This window comes from Lagopus leucura, unplaced genomic scaffold, assembly GCF_019238085.1.
Source record: "Lagopus leucura isolate 7727_CA_CO unplaced genomic scaffold, USGS_WTPT01 Super-Scaffold_100049, whole genome shotgun sequence".
NCBI classification, from domain to species: Eukaryota; Metazoa; Chordata; class Aves; order Galliformes; family Phasianidae; genus Lagopus; species Lagopus leucura.
In genome coordinates, this window is record NW_024962295.1 from 1,000,269 (window position 1) to 1,006,268 (window position 6,000).

Here is a 6,000-nt window from a genome sequence, read left to right on the forward strand (position 1 = left end):
TTGCTGACGATATTCATGGAGCACCGCTCTGAGCCATAAAATTGTTGACAAATATACAGTCTTTATACAGAGCACCAAAACCCCAAATATTTTCATTTGGCAATTCAACAGCTGCCAGTGACAAAGGACCCAGCGAACATTAAGTCTTTAAATTATTTATCGTGAACACCACATCTCACACACACACACACACAAAGAAGAAGCGTTAGCAATATTAGAAAGCATCTGAGTGGAAAAACTGATTATTTTGTTATTCAGCGCCTGCCTTGCTTGACATTTTTCATGTTGGTTATCTGCAGCGCTGCACGCTGTCGGGAGAAGCTATTTTTCCTGCGTTGAAAAATCATTTATAGAGCAAGATACTGATCGTAAGGAAATGAGGAGCAGTGGCATTCATCAGGCTGGGGCAGTACACAGAGGCACCTTGATCCCATGCAGAGCACCCAGTTGCAGCGTGGGCAGGACCCAGTAGGGCAGTGTGCAGGTTGCTGGCTGGAATGCAAGCGAGAGGGACTTTGTAGCTGTTTCCAAAGGAATGTGTGTATGAAGTCGTCCTTGAAAGTCCTCTCCAGCACTCACAGTTGATTCTGTGACATGTTTGTAAAGCCTGACACAGTGAGTTGGGCTGTTGGAGCTTGTATTGAAAGCTGAAAGAAGGCAGGAGAGCAGCTCGGCAGCTGAAGTGTTGTACCACTTGGGAGAGCACCTCTCGCTCCTGCAAACTGAGATGTAGCTGTTTAGTGATGCTGTAAAATATCCCCAACTTGGTCTTAAATGAGGCCGTAACATCTTATAGGGTGCTCATTTTTAATTGCTTCAAAATCAGCCTGAACTTATCTTTGCAAGCTGTTTATTATTATTGCTCATTTTACATTTGACATTTGTCCCGGGTAGCCGGACAGCTGAAGTTATGCAGTCAGACCTTTTTATTCTCAGCCTAGATGGATGCGTGCGTTTGAGCAACACCGCATCTGGGTGCCTCACCTGTATTTAAAATGGGAATTTGTTGTCTTCTCTGATTACTCCCACTTTTAACAGGCTTTCATCTTTTCTTACGTATTTTCTGAACACAACAGAACTATCCAGGCAATGCATTTTGGGAGGTAATGAGCTATCTGATGCTGCAACATCTAATAAGCTCCTGGCATCTGATACATACTTGGTTTAGAGACCCTGATCCTTTTGTTGTCTCCCATCTTTCTTCTTTCTTTCTTCTGTCTCACTGTGTGCCAAGAGCTCTGTGCATGCAGATGTTGGGTGTGCGCTGGTTCTCAGCCAGGCCAGTAGCTGAAAGTTGTTACTGATGTTCAGAGTAGATGCCTTCCTGCAATGAAAATAAAGAGCAGGTTTTTTAATGTGCAAAATCAACCTTATTTTAATTACAGCAGCCCTGGTTGCCACTGTGGTTTAAATATAATTAGCTTTAATATGCTCTCTGGGTATAGAAGGTCCGTTTCCTTCTCTATCCTGTTCCATTGCCTCTAATTTACCACAGAACTAGTGGGACTGTGGATTCTAAAAGGAGCGAGCTGAGCTGGGAGCTGAACTCAGTTAAGAATTTATCTGATATATTAACTCTAAGTAATTTTCCACAGGAAGGAGTAAAAAAGAAACCAAAGCTTCAAAACCCAAGGTAAATATTCCACTAAAGTCCAGGGTGCTATTTCCAAATACTCTTTTAGGTTTTCCTTTTTCCCAGCCTCTCCAGACCTATTATGCACTTACACGAGCTACAGTAATTTGCGTGACCTTTTTTTCCTTGTTATTTATTTCGTTAATTTTTAATTTATTTTTAATGTAGCATACACTTATTTTGAAACTTCAGCTCAGCTAATAACTCAATGACTCTACCCAAGTGCCTGGTATCCGTACTGTGCCTGTAAGGGTAATATAAGCTTTTTTACTACCTCTTTGTCTGCTGTAGGGATTGCCAAAATACATTTATGTTGAAATGCCCCAGAGGTTTATTTCTCTCTGGCTTGATTCTCAAGTGTTCTCATGTGGCAGCAAACAGGGAGACAGCGATCTGGCAGCTCAGAGGCACAGAAAGCTTGTTTGATCTGCCGTGACCCAGTAACAAAGATTTAGAAGTAATGTAAGAACTGAGCAGAAATGGTGGTGTTCCAAGAAAGAAAAGGGCAAAAGTAGAGAAAAACAAAAAACTGATAAGAAACGACCTTACTATATTGGAGTCCACATCTGAGGTCAGCGCCATATGTTCTGTCTCTTTCTCAGCAGCAAACTGCACTGCAGATGGGCTGGATATGCAGAGGGCATTGTGGGCAACATCGCGTGCTTGTAGCAAGCCTTGTAGACAGTTCAGTCTGAGTCTTCAGCCCTGAATCTTGAAAGGGCTTGTGGAGGAAAAGGGCTTGTGGAGGAAAGGGCAGGGGGAGGAAGAAGACTTGAGAGGTATCTTAACACCCCATCTAGACAGCCAGCACAAATGCCGGTGCCTGACATTCTAAAGCAGTCCATTTGGGATAATTTGCCTTAAATCACATGTCACAGCACTGGAAGCCCTGATGCACAGGTTTCCCTTTCAGAAGTCTGGTGGTGTTAGAACTTAATGTGTAGAAACTTATGCTCAGTCACTTCATACCATGTTCCAGAGGTAGGGCACTCCCTCTTACACCTATCTTGCATCCAAGTAAACAACAACAAAAGGCTGCTCTTGAGCTTTTCCTTTTTAAAGGTGTGATAGGAATCTGACCCAGTAAAGCAGAAGTAACAGAAACTGGGAAAGGACAAGGTTAAAGATATTCTCTGCTGTGCCTCATTATGTGAGCCTTGCAAGGGAGCCTGTAATTGCATGAGTGCACAGTCAATCCCTGGTGTGGTAAAGCTGATACAATTTAATATAAGCACTTAAACATAGCTTCATTCCTGAAATCTTGCACTTCTGTTGCTTTAATTACAACAATTACAGAGCTGTTAGGGAAAAAACGTCAGCTTGCCAGGAGAAGGCAACATCAAACACATATCTGGTGCGCTCTGCTCAGCAGATTTCTGCTTCTGAGAAGGCTCCCAAGTGATCTGTCCTAGTCCTTTGCAGGACTTAGATCTAATGTAGCACAGAACTTCATGCAGACCACCCTCAGAGGTAACGAGATGCAGAGCATTTCGAGTTGAGAACACACAAACGACCTCCAGAAAGTGAGAGAAACTAATTAAAACTGAAAGTAGGCACTCACCACATGTTTGCAATTGAGACTACAAGTGGGGACGAATATTTCAAGCTCATATTCTGGTCAGGGATGCAGAATGTGAGAGCGGCAGCTGCAGAGCAGAGCAGGGAATTGCCCTTTGGTGGCCTGGAGAAGTAGCATGGGCGCAGTTGGCTGAGGACAGCTCTCTTCTGGAGAGTTGAGTTAGAATCAGCAGATCCTCAATAGAATCATAGAATCGCTCAGGTTGGAAAAGACCTTAAAGACCATCAAGTCCAACCACAACGTAACCATACTACCCTAACAGTGCAACTCTTTGCTCATGGGGGTGGAAGAAGAAGAATATGTGCTGTGAAAATGGATTTCTTTAGGTCCACCATGACTTGCATGAGCATGGCCCAGAGCTAGCCAGCTCACTTCTCTGATTCAGTTCTCAGTTTCCTAACTGCTGATTAAGGGGCATGAAGGAACCACATCCATTACCATACTGTGCTGAAGACTGCTGTAGTCCAGTGTGTGGATCCAGCAGCAATTGGGAATCCAAGGAGCTTTTCCAGCAGAACACGTCCTTGTGAAAGATGGCACTCAGGGGAAGGTGGTAGCTCTAGCTCTGGGTTTTTCTACCAGCCTGACTTCTCGCAGGCAGCTTACACCAGGGCTGAAGTAATCTTCTGTGGATTCCAACCAGCGTGGAGGCTGCAACCCGCGTGCAGTCAATTTTGCATGCATTGTACTGAATTTTGTAGCCAATCAGCCAGCTTCTCAATCTCTGTCTGCAGTTGTTCACAACAAGCCCCTAGAGCTAGAACAGTTAATGTCCCGATCATCTATGAAAAGTGAAGGACCTGGCTATCAGCATGAATCCTTTGCATTTTTGAGCGATCTCCATCCTAAAACAACAGCAACAACAAAAGACCATTTCCTACGGTATTTCTTTTTTTTTCATTCTGTATTTTGATCGGTATTTACTGATGTGTACTCTCTCTGTGATGACTGCTTAGTTTCCTTAACAGCATCCTGGAGGAACCTGATTCCCCCTGTCTTACAGACTCGTTCAGGGACTTTCAGTACATTTGGAGCTTGATTGCTCTTTATGAAGCTATCTTTATTTTTTTCCCCAAATGTTCCATTTGTTCATTTATCACAAGTCGATTTCTTTACTTTAGTTTCTATTTATCTGCCTTGGGGAGTCGTTGAGCTTATTGGTCTACAGTTCCCTGGGTTCTCCGGATATCACATCTCTGCTTCTAGCACCAGGGTGATTCAAGAAGCAGAATATCACGGCTGGGTCTGAGCCATTTCATCCTTCGGTTCTTCCAGAGCTCCTGCACTAATATCCTCTTGTCTGATGATTTGTTGGTGTTCCTTTCTCTGTCTGCCTTACAACCTCTCTTACTCACAATTCAATCTCACAAAGATCCTGAGCCCCCCTAAACAAGGTTCTGGTCTGGGAACTTCTGGTGCTCGCAGCTGTTCCATCATATGTCTGCCATTGACAGGTAAGCAATCACGGCCTTGGTCAATACTTGCAGGTTTAATATTGGATGCTTCTGCTGTTCCCTGGGGAGAGGTAAGTGATGTAATGGAACTGACAATCATTTGAGTGAGCTGCTCCTCTCTGACCTAGATTTGGTCCCAGTCCTATACAGATACTGCATTATGTAAACGGAGCACGCACACATCTCTCTCTGGGTATAAGAGATGCAAGCATAAAACCTCATGTGAACAGATGCTGAGAATATACAATTCAGCCTTTGATAACCTCCTGTTACAATTAACCTATGGCAGTTGAGATCATATATTAGTAAAACTTGGCCATAATTTTAAGTGACTCAAAAAAATACCCCCCAATTAAATCACTTCATGGAGCAGGTAGAGATTTGATTTACAGCTCTGCTGCTTTCATAATGGGTTATTCCATGGGGGCAAGAAATGTATTGCATCTCCTTGAATTTTTAATGTGTGAATAGTTTGTAAATAATTGATAAAGCCTGTCCTTTATTGTTGATTTGTTGGTTTTTTCCTATTTTTTTTCCACCGTTGAAGGAAATAACATTAATCAGAAGTTTGAAGTTTAAGTTGTTATCTCTTCCCAAGACTCAGGGGAAATGAAAACAAACAGGTAGTTTCCTTGCAGGAGAGAAAGGATTCCCTGAATACTGTGACAAAACCAATTGCTGGACCTTGGTCTTATGGAGAAGGAAAACATTGCCCTGTTAAAAATCGACTTTGCTGTTGTGGTTATAGAGGACAACTTTGTTGGAATGCTTGTAGCCCAGGAGGTAAGGAGTGCAGCTCTAGCAACAAAATGATTCTTACTCTGCTCTGTGAGGGAGTAGTAGTACATCCTGACAGAAAACTGTGCACAGGTGCTAAAGAAGAGCATTTCATCCACAAGTACTTCTATCAGTGCTTCTCGGGGCAAAACGAAACCATCTTCACAGGAGGGAAAAGGCCCTGCACTAAACACCCTGCTCTTGGGAGCAGCTGTGAGCTTTGTTGGCTTTGCTGACCCATTACAAGCAAACACAGTTCCTGAGTTGTCCAGCACAAGCTGGGCTGGATGGAATCTGGTTAGATGATGTAGGTGTAGATGAATGCAGCTGCTAATGAGATTGGGAGAGTGTTTGTTAAAAGCTGGCTGGCCAATCTTGTCTTTGAAATGAAAGGATTTGGGTTATGCTTAGTCCAAGTGATGCTTGTTCTCAGATTCTTACACTGTGTGCTCTTGTATTGCATTTTCACAGAACTCCACAGACTTTATTCTTTGAATTAAGTTGTTTGGGATCCATGTATGCTAGTGGTACTATGTTTTTCTGTTTGTTTTTAATAT